Source organism: Mchenga conophoros, linkage group LG15, assembly GCF_057382185.1.
Source record: "Mchenga conophoros isolate Kocher_MC1m ecotype Shallow Benthic linkage group LG15, M_conophoros_male_GT1.1, whole genome shotgun sequence".
Classification (NCBI taxonomy): Eukaryota; Metazoa; Chordata; class Actinopteri; order Cichliformes; family Cichlidae; genus Mchenga; species Mchenga conophoros.
In genome coordinates, this window is record NC_140540.1 from 24058518 (window position 1) to 24075594 (window position 17077).

At 41.6% G+C, this 17077-nt stretch overlaps 1 long non-coding RNA gene across 2 annotated transcripts; it reads left to right on the plus strand.

Moving 5' to 3' along the window:
• LOC146558424 (uncharacterized) lies at positions 1-6934 on the plus strand. 2 transcript variants are annotated; one of them, XR_014888768.1, is made up of 3 exons: positions 9-420; positions 3133-3592; positions 4640-6934. It is a non-coding gene; the product is annotated as an uncharacterized LOC146558424 (long non-coding RNA). The 2 variants fall into 2 exon arrangements; XR_014888767.1 differs by having other exon boundaries at positions 1-3592.
• Positions 6935-17077: the final 10143 nt, after the last annotated feature.

The window sequence follows — 17077 nt, forward strand, 5'->3', positions numbered from 1 at the left end:
ATTTTTTTGGTCCCTAGGACCGTGAGAGGGTGCTTTTTTTTTTTTTTAGTCAACAGGAAATGACGTATTTGTTGTCACGTGGTATCGGGCGTGTGTGCTGGAAAAATGGGTCCCCGGTGATCGTGCCCCGGTAACAATGGCGTGTCCAGCGGGGTGGCCTGGGGGGGCACAGGCCACCCCCCAAACCAGACTGGCCACCCCAGGTGCCACCCCAAAGGCAAAACAATAAAATTCAATCAAATATCAAATGTCCGATTATGTTTTCACGGTGACGCTCAGATATCCGAGTGTAAGTGAATGCAGCATCGCTTCTGCGCTATGCGCATCACGTTAGCAAAGGTAGGAGAGCCAAGCGCGAAAGACGGCACTGCAGGAAACAATTTTTCGGTGAAAGAAAATGAGGACAGAATAAATGTCCCGGTAAGTAATATCAAGTTTGTTGAGTTTAGTAAACTTCGGTGAAATTAGAATACCAAGGAAAAAAATAACACTTAAAGAATTATTGCAGCTGTGGAATATTTCAGACAGTATGCTACTGAGGGCAGCTAACATAAGAGTTATGCGTTATAAGATATAATCTAAGTCGTAACATTGCTGTATGGAGCTGCAGATTTGGTTGCAGGTTAACATAGCTGGACTGGCCATCGGGCATACCGGGCATATCCCCAGTGACTTATTTTTTATTTTTTTTGTAATGGCATGAACAATGAGAGGTGGTGGATTGGCCAGATGCAGGTCGATGTGTAGAAATAACTCCGTTGTTTGGTGGTGGCTATGACGGGGCTTCCACAGAGGCAACAGGTGGATGAGGGAAGGGGAGGCAGGAGGAGAGACCCGAAGCAGCCACCAGTCCGAGTGTCAGGTGAACTGAACTTCAGGTAAGAAGTTATGACCTGCAGTCTATCTGGGTCAGATATAAACCAAGTTTAGGTGGAGTTTATTTTCATGTTGCTGACTTTTTACTGTCAGTTGCAATAACTCATACTGCGTTCTAGCCAGTTTGACGGAGTTTTTATACAGCTGGGTGGGTGCTATGATGTTACTGATAGTGAACTTTATTTTATTCATAAGGTTAGTAGAGTTGCCAACGGCTCCTTAAAAAAATGGAATGGTCCCTCATTCAGAGAAAATATTACGCGTTTCGTATTGAGCTGAGAAGAGACGCAGTTTGTCCCGGACTTTAGCTAGAATGGAAAAAAGACACAAAGCTGGATTTATTCTGTCTTTATGCTGCACAGCTGCCTCTTCTCTCATTCTCTCCCCCTCCCTCTCCTGTTGCTACTTCAATCATGAAACTGATCAATGATCAGCTGATCGGCTTTTCTCTCTTGTTTATCGCCCACTTTGCGCCAGAAAGAGGAAACCAGCAGATGTTGCGCTAAACAACAGCAGCACGTTTAAGCTTGATCGGCTGTTGTTAGAATGTATTTAATATTAATTTCTAGTATCAGCTGATGTTTGCTGGAGCCACAGCTGTAAAGCTGCTGGTCATGATGTCTGTTTAGATATGTGGTGAGAGGGAAACATGAAGATGAAACCAGGAGATGTCCTTACTGAACCATCAGAGCTGAACAGGTGATGGAGAAACAGGTTTACCTTTTAGGTGACATGAATGAGTTGAAGGGAAGTTATGAACTGTTTCTGAGAGACAAATAACACCAGGATCCTTTTTTATGTAGCAGACAGCTGGTAACTGTGCAGGGGCGGGTCTAGCAAAGTTTTGCCAGGGGGCCAGGTAGGGCATTAACAGGGAAAGGTGGGCACAAAGAAATACTTTTCTTTCTTATTCTCATTTAAAATACCTAGTTTTTATTAAATAATTATCTAAATCTTACAACCAAAGTTTTTATCTGACGTAAAATGTATAGAAATCATACATATACCAACAAGACTGTACATCACTGTCACAACAGGGTTTGTTTTCAGTCAAAGTCTTTATGGCTTTACTACCTGGTGGGTCGGTCTGTAGTAAAAATGCCCAATTTTTTTGTCCCAGTCCAGCCCTGCAGGTTAATACTGGCAGTGTCACCATGCCAGCTGACTGTATTTTATCATCAGCCAGTGTTGTTCTTTATCAATATTACCAAAGTTTACGATAAGGCAGCATAGAAAGTATTTACTTGCTTTCAGGTTTCATTCAAATGTTAGTCTTTTCAGTTGTTTCCCCACTTTTTTCCTGTTTCAAAATCAAACACCAGTTTGTGAGAAGATTATCTTCTTTTTTTAACAGGCAGATAAAGTTTTGCATTGGCATTGGCTAATTTGTCAATTGTTTGTTACAAATGTTCGTATTTTAATATTCAAAAATGTTTTTGCCCAAAACATATGTGCACTATATGTCAGTAAAAATACTATGCAAATATTGTTGTCCTTGACTGCTGAGTAAACACTGACAAAGCACTGATTGTATCTCTTGTACTTTATCAACGCAGTATCTAAAAACTTTGCACCGTAGTGGTTAAAATCTCATTCTAATAAGAGTTAAAAGTGCATTTGGTTATTAGGTTTATAGGATTATTGAATTATGGTTAAGGGTTGGTAGAATTTTTTTTTAAAACATTATCTGCCAATTAAATCTGCCACCCTTCTCCAAATCTGTGCCCCTACCTGGCCCCCCCAACAAAAATTTTCTAGACACGCCACTGTACACAGATGGTCTGAATTTGTGAAGCGAGTGGTATCGCATTTATCGAAGTCGGCTCCTCGTTGTTTTTTCTAAGCCACGATTAGGCTCATTGAGAGCAGGCATGTGCATGCAGACAGTGTTTGTTTTTACATCTGGTGGGTAACGTCCCTCCCTATATTTTTGGAACAGTACCTCTGAAGCTTGATTTAGATTTCTGCAGGAAATTTACGTTCTAACTTCAGATGTAACACCTCTTAACACTAAACCGGTCCATCATGCTGTTGTTTCCAGTTACAGCGTATATTTCCTGTTGAAGCATATTTCAGGCATAAGACAGAAACATTACAAAAATATACACCTGCAGGCCACTCTATTGTCTTTATTTGACTAAATGCACTAAATTGCTGCCACAAGCTTTTGAACACATGTACCTAATAAAGTGGCTGGTGAGTGTCCTCAGTCCCAGCTCGGATACAGATGTGTCGGTGTGTCTTTGTTCCCTGCAGTAGTGCCCTCTCCAGCTCAGTCATCATCCACATACCCCAGGACACTGTCCGAGCCAAAGAGATCATCGCCTACGTCAACACGCTGAAGACTCAGGTCAGCTATTACGCAGAGAGGCTGTCTCAAGCTGCCAAAGACCAATCGGCCAGCGGACTGGAGTGGACGCTCGCCAGTCTGGTTGACAAGGTACTAAAAGTGTTTGACGTTACGTGGGGACGCTTCATATTTCATTCATACCCTCTTCCTTTCAGACCCGTCAGCTGGTGACAGTGTGCGGCTGCAAGCTGCTAGCTTCAGCTATTTAGGCCCTGAACGCAGTACGAGTACATCGCAACCAAAGCTTCTCCTTCCGCTGAGTCTGAACAAGTAGTGCTCCGCAATGACCAGGATACGCTGAGAGCAAAGTACAGCGGTCACAACAGCCAGTCGTCACTGCACGTGGACTGGCACGAAGAGGAGTGGGTGAGTTGATCAGCAGTTATTGGCTGTTTTCTGATTCCAGATTTTTTATTTCTTTAGCATGACAACAGACAAGCTTAGTTTCTTGGCACACATTGTGGATACAGCTTGATATCTTAACTACACTCTGAACTCTGTTTTTCTTTTCTTGTTGCTTCTTCTTCTTCTTGAGTCATCCCTCTCATGTTGATTTCCAGCTCAGGTCACTCCTTACTTTTAAGAAGTTGGAGGATTCGTGAGCAGATTTTTCCTTCACCATATCAGCCGACTTTATTCTATGAGAAAATACTCTTAAATGACTCGTCTTTAAAAAGTGTTCAGTGTTTTATGTCTGGTCTGTGTGTCATCTTTGTCTTTACAATGTTGCAGCAATACTTTAGTAATGATATGATATGATATGATATGATATACCTTTATTAGTCCCACAAGGGGAAATTTAAATGTTGGTTTAGTGTAAGCTCAGCTTTTTAACTAATGTAAGAAGTGTTATGACTGACTCGTTTTTAATACCTAAATCTGGCCTCAGTGCACAAACCTAAATGAATCGGTACATATGAAAGCGCCCAAGTCACGAGCTGTGTTCAAGGACATGGATAAAACAAAAAGGTTCAAATTTGTGCCCAAAAACCCCACAAATCAGTGTCACTGTTTTAAAATCTGCTGCGAGACCGCTCTAAATGTCAGCTTTTTCTTTACGTAAAGACTGGGGTCTGTAACATATCAGCTCGTTTCTTATTTATTAAAGAACATGCCTGACACCAGGCTTTTGAGTTAACGGCTCCATTCGATCTCTGCAAGTATTTTTAAGTATTTTTAGGTTCTTTCCAGCAGGATTTGTGGCTAGTTCTGGAGCTTGACCCTAAAAGATTTCAGTGTGTCGGTGCTTCTGCTTTCCCTGTTGTCCTTCTCTTCCGTCTTTATTTCTGTTTCTGTCAAATTTAAAAACAACTGCACTCTGAAATACACACTCTTTGCAAGATGTTGTCTAAACTAGTGGTTGGAAGGCATATTTGTGTTTGGTCTCTGATGGTTTATTTACACTTTTTGCAGGCCACGCCCACGGACTACAGCGCCATGATGAGCAACAAAGCCAAGAAGTCTATTGACTTCCTTCTGATGCAGGACACCGCCCCGACGATAGCCACGGACGTGTCACTGCAGTACCGCCTCGACATCGTCTTCTGCCAAACGGTCACCTACACATATTTTAATTATTGTATGTCTGAGCTGATGCGTTTATCCTGGAGTGACTCAGAGTGAAGGAGAAGGCCAAGAAGAAGTGTAAATATCATAGAAGCAAGGAGTTCAGAGCTCTACGACTTAGTGTCTTTATGGTATTTATGTGTGTAATGGAGACCAGGGGTTCCATTACCCTTACTTGTATTTTTATTAATTGACTGACTGATTTGTATTTAAAAACCGTAATGAAGAAAAACACACACTGGTTGATTGTGATTCTTTATTAGGCTTTTTGGGTTGTTATTTAAGTGACTCGTTAAAGGTGAAGAGACAGGGGGACTGGCCATCCTACCTGTGTCAGGAAAAGAACCTGTGTTAGAGCTGTTCACATTTAATCATTTGTCTGTAACCTAAATTAGTTGTATATGTAAAAAGAGAAGTGTTAACAGTACTCACTTTGTAAAGAGTAAAAGCAGCTCAATCACCTGCTTATGAGCTCCTGGAGAAAACCAATGTGCCAGGCTAGGGGAGTGTGTTGGAGTGATTTTGTTAAAAGTTGTCATTATTGTGCTTGGACCTTGTCTTGAACTGTATGTTCAGATATTTTCTGTTCCTCCCCCACATGTAGGATGTTGGGGATGTTACTAGCTATAGTTTTCAACTGCAGGCACAATCTATGTAAGATTCTGGTTTCCTTATTTGGTAAGGAATGTTCACTTCCTGCCCTTTATGGGCTCACCATGTAAATGGTGGACTGTTAGAGAGGTTAAGCCATATACGAGGTTGAGGGGAGATGACCCTTTTATGACTAGAGATGCGGTTAAAACGTTTGTAAGCAGGAAGTCACGTATACAGACACACATACACTCTCTCTCACTCACACACACACACACACACACACACACAGTGCCTTAGCTTTTACCACACAACATATGGGGTTTACAATGGGCGGTTGTGTAACTGTTTTCATTCAATAAAAGGCTGCGAGTGGAGGCTGGAGTTGGAGTTGTCTGAGTTTGGGTGTAGAGCTTGCAACTCTGAGAATCCGACCAGGCTTCCCCTGCACAAGTAAAAACCAATCGAACTCTGATTGTCTTACTTTGTTCTGAGTCAGCGAGGGCTGAAACCTAACTGTGGTTAAGGTGTTTTAATGCAGCGGTCCCCAACCGCCGGGCCACGGACCGTCGTTTGGTCGAGAGATGAGGCTCGGGTGTGAAATGTATGGTTTTCAGAGTTTTTATCGTTTTTTATCGTTATTTTGTTATCGTTTTTATCGTTAACTCTGTTTTCCTGGGTCTTTCACGTGTGTTATGAATAAATCTTCTTTTTTTCCGGTATCGGTACTAGTTTTATTTTGTTGTATTTATCTGTGACACCTTAAAGGCCGGTCCGTGAAAATATTGTCGGGCATAAACCGGTCCGTGGCGCAAAAAAGGTTGGGGACCGCTGTTTTAATGTATATAGAAGAGACTGAAGTTTATATGTTATGGAGTTATTTATAGGACTTGTTACAAATCTTCATATGTCTATGATGTGTTATATCAGCCCGTTCTCACTCCCGAGGCGTAACATGTCGACGTTTTGTCACGTCCCGCGGCGTTCCTGAGGAACGTGAAAGGAGACCTTCGGCGTTCTTATGGTACGCGGCGGGCTATGGCTGGAATCCAGTGCAATGACGCTCCCGCGGTAATAGACGTTCCAGCCCTGTATTCCAGCCCTAAACCTAACCTTATCCCTAGCCCTGACCATAACCTTATTCCTGACCTTAACCAGGACTTTAATGATGTTAAATAGCGTGTTTCTAAGCGATTTGAAGAAAAAGAGCAAACATGTGTAGATTCAGTCCAGACAGTTCTCATATTTCCTCTTTTTTCCGAGGTCGTCATTTAGGAACGTGGTGGGTAGCCAAAAACGTAATATGGTGACGATTTGTCACCTAGCGTAAAATGTTACGCTTTGGGAGTGAGAACGTGTTGGTTATATTGTAGTGGTTTTCTTATGGGGAGGGTTTTGTTTCCCTTTGGTTTGCTGACCCCCAGACTTGGTCTATTCCAGATGCTCACCTGAATCAGGTAGAGTATAACAGGAAGCCATTTGCTTTTCAGAAGGGTTGGATTCTTTGCTGTATCACCATGTGTTCTCATTAATAAAGTACATTTTACTCCAGTCTCGTGCTATTTTAGTGGAAGTGACCCATGACCGTCGGCCAAAACTGACAATATGACTATTAAAAGTCTGAGTAATACTGTAATTTTCTGCTGCTCATTCCTGTGCAATATCCCATCTGACCTCCCGTCATATTTCTTTTCAAGATTTTCTTATTTAATCACTAGTGTACATATATTTATAGATATATATATATATATATATATATTTAGTCATCTTTTCTCTTTTACCACGTCTCTCTAATATTTTGCTCTTTACTATTTTTCTATTTTTTATTTTATTTTATTATATTTTATTATATTTTCTTCTACTGTACCATGCTGCTGAGTGACTGCTGCTCGTCAAACACATTTCATTGCAATGTTGACCCTGTGCTAACTTGCATATGACAAATAAAACTGAAAACTGATAAAACTGAAAACAGTAAAGGCAAAGGGAACACATCAAGTAAGGATTTCACACTCCCACTCACAACGGCACTTTCAAAGCATAAAGCCAAATGCTTCAAAATTTCATTTTGAAGCATTTTAAAAATGAATGTGTTTGAGTTTCATTGCTCCAAAGTAATGTTTTCATATAAGCAAGATAACAACCAGTTTGCAACCATGTAAGTACAGTCCTCTATTGTGAACAGACGTGTTGGCAATCTGTCTGCGTTTATAAATTAGACAACAGTTATTTGCAGATCTTCATCAATCTGCCTGAGAGTGATTGCAGTCGGTCTGAGTTGGACTGCAACTGTTTTGAGTCAGGTTGCCTCCAAGGAGGCAGTTTATTATTTTCCTTTCCTAGTTGGACAGATGGCTGTTGTTTTGTTTTTACTGTAGTGTGCTGGGCCATTAATGGCTCAGGGGCTGCAGCGTATCCGCGCCAACACCTAAGGCCAACGTGGAATCACCGGTCAGACTAACATAAAGAAAGAATCTGTTAAATTACACATTTGTATTCATTAAGTCACAGACAATGAAAACAAGCAGAAATCAAGATGTAATATTTTTATAATTTTATTGATGTTAAATTAAAGTCCCAGCTTAGTTATGTTGTCAGTGCAAGTCACTTCAATCTGTATAGCACCAAAGGAAACAATGGTGTTTTCAAGGTGCTTCACACTGTAAGGTAACAACTTACAGTATTAAAAAGAAAACCCCAAAAGAACAAACCCCTCTGAGCAAGCACGAGGCGACAGTGGGAAGGAAAAACTCCCTTTTAAGAGGAAGAAACCTTCGACAGAACCAGGCTCAGGGCGGGGTGGCCATCTGCCGCGACCATTCCTGGGGATTTCAAAAATGACTTGATCTGATCTAAATGTAAAACTAGCTCATTTAAAGTGTCCAGTGAGTTTTAGAAAATATTTTGCTGTTGATATCACGATGTCACTATAAAGTGGAAACTTTGTTTCTTCCCTTACACCTCCCAAAAAATGCCCGCACCGATGAGAAGCACTTAGATATGCAACTTGGTTCTGTGAATATCTTTCTTTTGAAAGTTTTAACAATATCTTCATCAAGATCTTGGAAGTTTAATTGCCAGAATGTCACCAAAGATGCATGCTTCCATCTTTTACAGAGGGATTTGAAAACCCTCTCGCTGAGTTTCTTGAACTTCTCTGGTGGGATTTTGTCGTATCTGGCCCTGATTTCAGTCCAGATTTTCATGGTAAGCCGGTTGGAGATAGCTTCAGCACTTTCAATGCTGAAGACTGTGCCTGATTTTTTTGCAACCTGGGAAATCAGTCCTTCCACAAAGATTTCCACTGAAAATCTGCATCTTTCTTTCTTTTCATATGATTCCAGTCTATCAGTAACTGTTACTGCCAACAGGTGTTCTTGGAATACTGAAGTAGTTATATTAAATATTGGTTGTTCCATTAAATTCATTGAACCCTCCTCCCCACTCCTCCCCATTTTCAATGATATTAGTGACAATTTATGTAATTTGTCACAAATATCAGTGAAAATCGCATTAGCAATGCAGTCAAAATAATTCTGCACTTTTCGGTCTAAATGCAAATCCATCCCCTTGAATTTGTCCAAGAGTAGATCCAACAAACGTTTTTGGTGAGAATGAGGGCACTTTAAAAGTTTACCAAGCTTTGAAAGCACAGCCTGAATTAATGTCTCTAACCATCTTTCAAAGTCTAAGGTTTTTTCAGGTGGCTCACAGTCTACAGAAGATCTGTGATGCTGTATCTTTTTATATGACTCCGTTTGACTTACGTTTGTTAACGGTGGGATGCTGGCTTCATGTTCAACACAGGATTTCTGCTGCTGGGGATCTGGAATTGGATTGTTTTCTGCTTTTGCAGCACTGTGTTGGTCAGCATTTTGACAGCTTTCTTCTGTGTTAGCTGTTTCTTGGCTGTTAGCATCTATATTCTGTGCTGTATCAAACTCCTGCTCAGCAGAATCGTCCAAAAATTTCACACGTGACAAAACCGTTTTGCCAGTAGTGGTGTGGACAGAACAGTTTTCATGTACAGGGGACTTCTGGGAAGACCTCAGTGGTGATACTGCTACTGACTGTGCACACAGGTCCATTACGTCCTCTACAAAACCTACAAGCCGCTTAGCAGTGAAGCAATCCGGATAGCCTGAGATAAGCTCTCCCCACTGCTTGATCGAAAAACTACTGAACAAGTTATTCAAGAGGGATACCAAAGCATGTACTGTAGAATTATCCCCATTGGTCTGAACTGTTTCATCATTTGTCATTGTGTTACAGTTCGAGCTTGCCATTTCACTTTTTTGTTTTTTATGTCTAAAATGTTGTTTTGTGTTAAACTCCGTGTTTGAACGTTTAAAGCGCTGCTGTCCCGCTGTGTGAATGCGTTTCAACTGAACAGCCAGGTCTATATATAAGGTCGGTTTAAGGTTTCTTTGTAACGTCACCTGACGTTTCTTTGTAACGTCACCAGTCAAAGGACTGGCCCGCCCCGTCATAACGAAAGGGGCGGGACAAATCTGTTGCTTAGCAACTGAAAAAAAGGCACACCGCGCTGAATGCTACATCCGGCCTGCGACGGTACACCGCCTCCGCACCACCGTTTAAACATGAAGTGTGGATGTTAGAAGATCCCAAATATGGTGAGCTACTGGGAAATTACTCACGTTTTTGTTCTTGAGAGTGAGCGATAATAAGCGACATTTTATTGAGAAATTACAGTAGTCTGTCTACAAAAACTACAAAAATGACCTAAATAAGACAGAAGTACACATTCATTTTTATCGTTTTGTCAACAACAGGGCGCATGAGGTTTGTTCAGTATTTGTTGTGTCTACAAGGCTCAGGCGCCCCCATGAAGTGTCTTATTTGTATAGTTGAAAGCATTATAAAGGAACGCAAAACTAAATTACATATAATTATAATTCTTGGCACTTTCTGGTGTGTGTGAGTTAGTGTTTCTCTTTTATGATTTGTGGGTCCAGCATCAAATTCAGAATCCTTCCCATCACACATGAGGTCTTGAATAATCATCTTATTTTAAAGACCTCGTAGTTTGATAGTTTGCTCTCAGACTGTGGGCTTCCTTGTGGTTTTTAGGATATTTAGAAGTAGAAGGGGATCATCCTTCTGTGGAACCAGCTCCCAGTTTGAATGCAGGAGACGGACACTATCTCTACTTTTAAGATTAAGTTTCAAAGTTACCTTTTTGCCAACGCATATAGCTAGGGCTGAATCAGGTGACCATGAATCCTCCCTTAGTTACCCTGGGACTACCCTGCTGGGGGATTCCCACCATGTGTTTATACACCTCTCTGCATTCAATAATTAGTTCTTGTTCATCTCTGGCTCTCGTCCACAGTGTGTCTTTTGTCCCCTTTTTCGTCTCCTCATCCCCAAAGGGTCGCAGCGGGCTGCCCCTCCCTGACCGTGGTTCTGCCAGAGGGTGCTTCCTGTTAAAAGTGAGTTGTTCCTTCCCACTGTATTGAGGTTTTTTCTTTTTAATTGTAGACTTTCTACCTTACAATCTATACCACCTCGAGGAGACTGTTGTTGTGATTCAGCTCTGCATAAATACAATTAAATCGAATTAAGTGGGTTCAGCTGTTTTGTGAAATAAATGTGAGTGACATGGTAAGTAATAGCCTGCATGTAACTCATGGTAAGAAGAGCAATATCGCCCCCTCCTGGTTCAACCTTTTTTTCTTTGCAGTAATCTTTCCAATAATAATACATATGCACTAACCTCATGCTTGCTGTTAACAATAGCCTAAAGACACAAAATCAAGTTTAGTTTTTTCCTTAAGTTTATGTTTTTTTTAATATGGTTGGCATTTATTTTGTTTCTTTTTAATAATTCTATTGATTCTATTGATTGTTTGCCAAGCACTGAGGTCTCTGCTTAGACTGTGCTACTGGGATCACTGATTTAAAAATGAGGCAAAAGCACCAAAGTTGTGCTCAAAAATAGTACAGTGAGCTACAAGCTGTTGCTGTAGTAATTCTAACACACTTATTGTTTTTAAATACATACATGTTTAGTTCTTTTAAACCTAATTATTATTTTTTTTTTTTGCAAAAGTGTCACCTAAACACCCAAATATACGTAATTCAAAACTTAATTTAATTATTACCCATTTGGCTGGTAACATGGACCCAGTCTGATGGATAGTTACTGAACAGATAGTCTTTTCTTTAAAGGCTGCATTCAGAGCAAATCATTGTAAAAACAAGACAAGTCAATAAAAAACAAGTAATAACTATAATACTAAACTACAATAGAGAGAAAATCCAGTAAATATAATTATATTATGTAAAAAATATACAAATATTTACCTCTAATTTAAAAAGACATTACAAGGGTACTAGTTTCATTTTAATCTAAACATAATCTAAATTGACACTAAATCAGTTTAAATATTACAGCTGAAGGTGATTTTAATAAATGTACTGCTGCTTGACTTTGTTTTACTACTGCAGTATAATTTATCATGTACAAAAGCTCCAAATGTTGTTTCTCTGACTTAATGTTCTGATGACGTTTGTGTTACTTTGCAGGAAATAGTCAGGACCCAGATGAACCTGTGCTGGAATTCAGTGTGGGTGAGTAATATGAGCATTTATGAAGGCTGTCCATGACCTGTAATTAAATTTAGCGTCATTAGTGCCACTCATTGCAAGTGACAGTGCACATGCTTTCAGCATGGAGTCTGCTCTTATGGTAGCAAAATAAATTCAGAAAATCTCCATCAAAAAGCAGCTCAGCAGCAGAAATATATATGGTCAGCTGGTTGTGAGTTAATGAGCATGTGAAATCAGTGTGAACATTTTGAAACAACAACTCTCCAACCTCGTAATTGTAAGACTGCCTGTGCAGCCACAGGAGCCTTCAGAGAGTCTTCCTGCTTGTCTCTTGGGTTGATTTGCTCGTGTTTTCTCACCCAGTCAATGACTGTAAAAGGGCTGGACTAATTGGAGGCAGGTGTAATTGATTGCACTGATATGCTAGTCTACTTATAGCCCACATTACAAACACTGCTGTGTTATTTTGTCTCTCAGTGCAGGTATGTAATGTGACAAAACCTCTAATGATCTGATATGTTTGGGATGGATGGGCTGTGAATTATATAGTGAATTGTCTTATTTTGTCGCTCTGTGCAGGCTTTCTACTTACAGGGTGGTGGGTCTCAGAGGACAATTGCTACCCCTGTTGAAGTGAACAACGTGTGGAGTGCAACTGGCTTTGTGGCATAGCTGGCTCTGGCCTTGGACTGTGTGTTTTTACTTTGTACCTAAATGGGACACTGGACTTCTAACTACTATTCATTGTGTTTATAAATAAAATTTTAGAATTTTATTGACTGTCATCTTTTTGCCCACGGTTGGTGAGACCTAGAATCTCTTTGTGTGTGTGTGTGTGTGTGTGTAACATCAACAGGGTTTTGCATAAAAGAGTGTGAGCAGGTCAAAAGGTCAATTCATTTATTGTAGTTTTATGGCAGCACCCTCTAGTGGCCTTGAAGCAAACAGTCTCCTAACTAAGCCATGGCATCTCTGGTCTCTCCTACTTTTGTGTGCTCTGCTGGAGGAGCAGCATTGGATCTAGTGATACTGAGTAAGCTGATTAGGACAGGCCTGGAGAAATGTGGTTTGCATGAAGTATCAGGAAAAAAACAACCTTGTATTGTAAAATAATAATACACGAATAATAAATACTTTTCATGACATTCAGATTTCTGGACTCACGAGTTCATAGAACATTAATGTTACGAAACATTGAGAAGTCTTAAAACTACATTGTATACTTATTATTTATTTACTTTAATCAGATTTGACTGGTATTTTTAAACATTAAGTTTTTGTTCCTTCAACTATTGTATTTAAGCTTATGACTCACTCACAGTATGTTTATATAACTGCCTAAAAAACGGTGAGGATGTGGCCGCAGTGGCTGAGAAGCAAGAACTTTGCTTTTTCTTTTTTTTTTTCTTTTTTTTAAAATTGGGAAGCATAAATGAACATACCAGAAAACCCTGCACGAAGGAGCCATATTTGTTTTTTGTGTGTGCATAAGATGACGCTTTAGTATTATTACACATATGATAAGGATGTTAGCATGCAACACACAAACTCAAGTGGTGTTGCCAAGATAGTTGCTGACTGGCAAGAAACTTCTAGAAGAAATCTGGTGACAGTCCAAAGCACAAATTAGATATTCACTGAGATATTCAACATCTCTTTATCTCAGTCGGTGATCCCCACATGCTTCAAAGAGTCCATCATTGTTCCTGTCCCGAAGAAACCCCACCCTGCTTCTCTCAATGACTATCGCCCTGTAGCCCTCACCTCAGTAGTGATGAAGTGCTTTGAACGCCTGGTCAGAGACTTCATCATTTCTTCACTACCAGACACACTGGACCCACTACAGTTCGCTTACCGTCCAAATCGTTCCACAGACGATGCCATCTCTCATCTCCTCCACACATCACTCACTCACTTGGACACTAGAAGGGGGAATTATGTTAAAATGCTCTTCATAGACTACAGCTCTGCATTTAATACCATAATTCCCTCCACACTCACCACCAAGCTGGAGCATCTGGGACTCAGCTCATCTATGTGTCAGTGGATCTCCAACTTCCTAACTGGCAGACCACAGGCAGTAAGGATGGGCGGACATGTCTCAGCCTCCACCACTCTCAGCACTGGAGCCCCCCAGGGGTGTGTTCTGAGCCCCCTGCTGTACTCTTTGTACACATATGACTGTGTGGCCACTACCAGCTCCACCACCATCATCAAGTTTGCTGACGACACCGTCGTGGTGGGCCTGATCTCTGATAACAACGAGACGGCCTACCTGAAGGAGATTAGGAATCTGGAGAACTGGTGCCAGAGGAACAACCTCCTTCTAAACGTCAGTAAGACAAAGGAGCTGATAGTGGACTTCAGCACTAAGCAGGAGAGGAACTACCAGACCCCCGTCATCAACGAGTGCCCAGTGGAGAGAGTGGACAGCTTCAAATACCTCGGAGTTCACATCACGCAGGACCTGTCATGGTCCTGTCACATCAACACCGTGGTGAAAAAGGCCCGACAGCGTCTCTACCACCTCAGACGCTTGAGAGACTTCCAACTGCCCTCCAAGGTGCTCAGGAACTTTTACTCGTGCACCATAGAGAGCATCCTGGCGGTAAACATCTTAACCTGGTTCGGGAACAGCACCATGCAGGACAGACGAGCTCTACAGAGGGTTGTGCGGTCAGCTGAGTGCACCATCCGCTCCGAGCTCCCTGACCTGCACTCAATCTACAGCAGGCGGTGCTGGACCAAGGCCAGGAAGATGGTGAAGGACCTCAGCCATCCCAGCAACGGACTGTTCTCTCTGTTGAGGTCAGGAAAGTGATTCTGCTCCCTGAAGACCAACACAGAGAGACTGAGGAGGAGCTTCTTCCCGCAGGTGATACGGTCTCTCAATCACACCACCACACAGTACTGACCCACACATGTGGTTCTTACACACACACTGGACTTTCTGGACTTTGGTTTTGCACAACACTCGTCACTATATTCTTCATTTCCGGTTAATACTTGTACAGCTGCTGTTATTGTGTATATATTTATTTATATTTAGATTTCTTCATACATTCTTATATAGTTCTATATTGTGTATTGTGTATTTTGTTGTACAGTTATTTTATTTTCAACTTTAATTTATATACACTCAACAAAAATATAAACGCAACACCTTTGTTACTGCTCCTATTCCCCATGGGATGGACGTAGAGACCTAAAATTCATTCCAGATACACAATATAACCATCCCTCCCAAACAGTGGTCACAAATCAGTCCAAATGTGTGGTAGTGGGCACATCTGCTATATTGAGATAATCCACCCCACCTCGCAGGTGTGCCACATCAGGATGCTGATCTGACATCATGAGTAGTGCACAGGTGTACCTCAGACTGCCCACAACAAAAGGCCACCCTGGAATGTGCAGTTTTTTGCGCTATTGGGGGTCTGGGGACCCAGAACCGGTCAGTATCTGGTGTGACCACCATTTGCCTCATGCAGTGCAACACATCATCGCATGGAGTCTATCAGATTGTCAATTGTGGCCTGTGGAATGTTGGTCCACTCCACTTCAATGGCTGTGCGAGGTTGTTGGATATTCGTGGGAACTGGTACACGCTGTCGTATACGCCGGTCAAGCACATCCCGAACATGCTCAATGGGTGACATGTCCGGTGAGTATGCTGGCCACGCAAGAACTGGGACATTCTCAGCTGCCATCTGCCCTGAACAATGTGAACCATGATTCATCCGTGAAGCGCACACCTCTCCAACGTGCCAGACGCCATCGAATGTGAGCATTTGCCCACACAAGTCTGCTACGGCGACGAGCTGGAGTCAGGTCAAGACCCCGATGAGGACGACGGGCATGCAGTTGAGCGTCCCTGAGACGGTTTCTGACAGTTTGTGCAGAAATTGTTTGGTTGTGCAAACCAATTGTTCCAGCAGCTGTCTGGGTGGCTGGTCTCAGACGATCTTCGAGGTGAACCTGCTGGATGTGGAGGTCCTGGGCTGGTGTGGTTACACAAGGTCTGCGGTTGTGAGGCCGGTTGGATGTGCTGCCATATTCTCTGAAACGCCTGTGGAGACGGCTTATGGTTGAGAAATGAACATTCAATGCACGGGCGACAGATCTGGTTGACATTCCTGCTGTCAGCATGCCAATTGCACGCTCCCTCATTGCTTGTGGCATCTGTGGCATTTTGCTGTGAGACAAAACTGCACATTCCAGGGTGGCCTTTTGTTGTGGGCAGTCTGAGGTACACCTGTGCACTACTCATGATGTCAGATCAGCATCCTGATGTGGCACACCTGTGAGGTGGGATGGATTATCTCAATATAGCAGATGTGCCCACTACCACACATTTGGACTGATTTGTGACCACTGTTTGGGAGGGATGGTTATATTGTGTATCTGGAATGAATTTTAGGTCTCTACGTCCATCCCATGGGGAATGGGAGCAAAAACAAAAGTGTTGCGTTTATATTTTTGTTCAGTGTATGAAGACGTGGATTCTCCTTTTCACATGTTAGCATGTTGTTTGGCCAGCTGTGGCTTACATTACCACAGCTGTGATAAAATTATCAGGAGTACTTCTATGTCTATGAGGGGAAAGCTTTCCTTGTTTACATATAATATAATAATGATACAGATAATGAAAGTCAGACAAAGTGGATCATGTCTTTTACAAAGTGCATAAATAAATCAAGCAGATTTTTTTTCGGTTGTGGTTTCTGAGTTGTGAAATGTCTGCAGCTCCGGAGTGGACTGTATTTGATTTGTCACATTGAAAGAGGGCCAGAAAATTACATAATCAGTGAAGCCAAACACATGTCTCTTTCCTAATATGGGCAATGTCTTTAGTAAAACTCAGCTGTAAGCATGTCTCCAGGCTCTGAATTGAAGGATTTTAGCACACAATGTTATGTGTTTTCAAACTCACAAAATCATATTTTACGTTCTTGAAGCAATAACCACGTGAAACTGAAGTTTAAATACTTTTCTTCCCTACATCCTGTGTGCAAGAGTCAATTATAGCATCATTTGGAGAGTTATATTTCATTTAGCATGTTATCGCATATCTGAAGGGGACCTAAAATAAAGCACAGTTCAGTCAGAGGGTCTCTTATT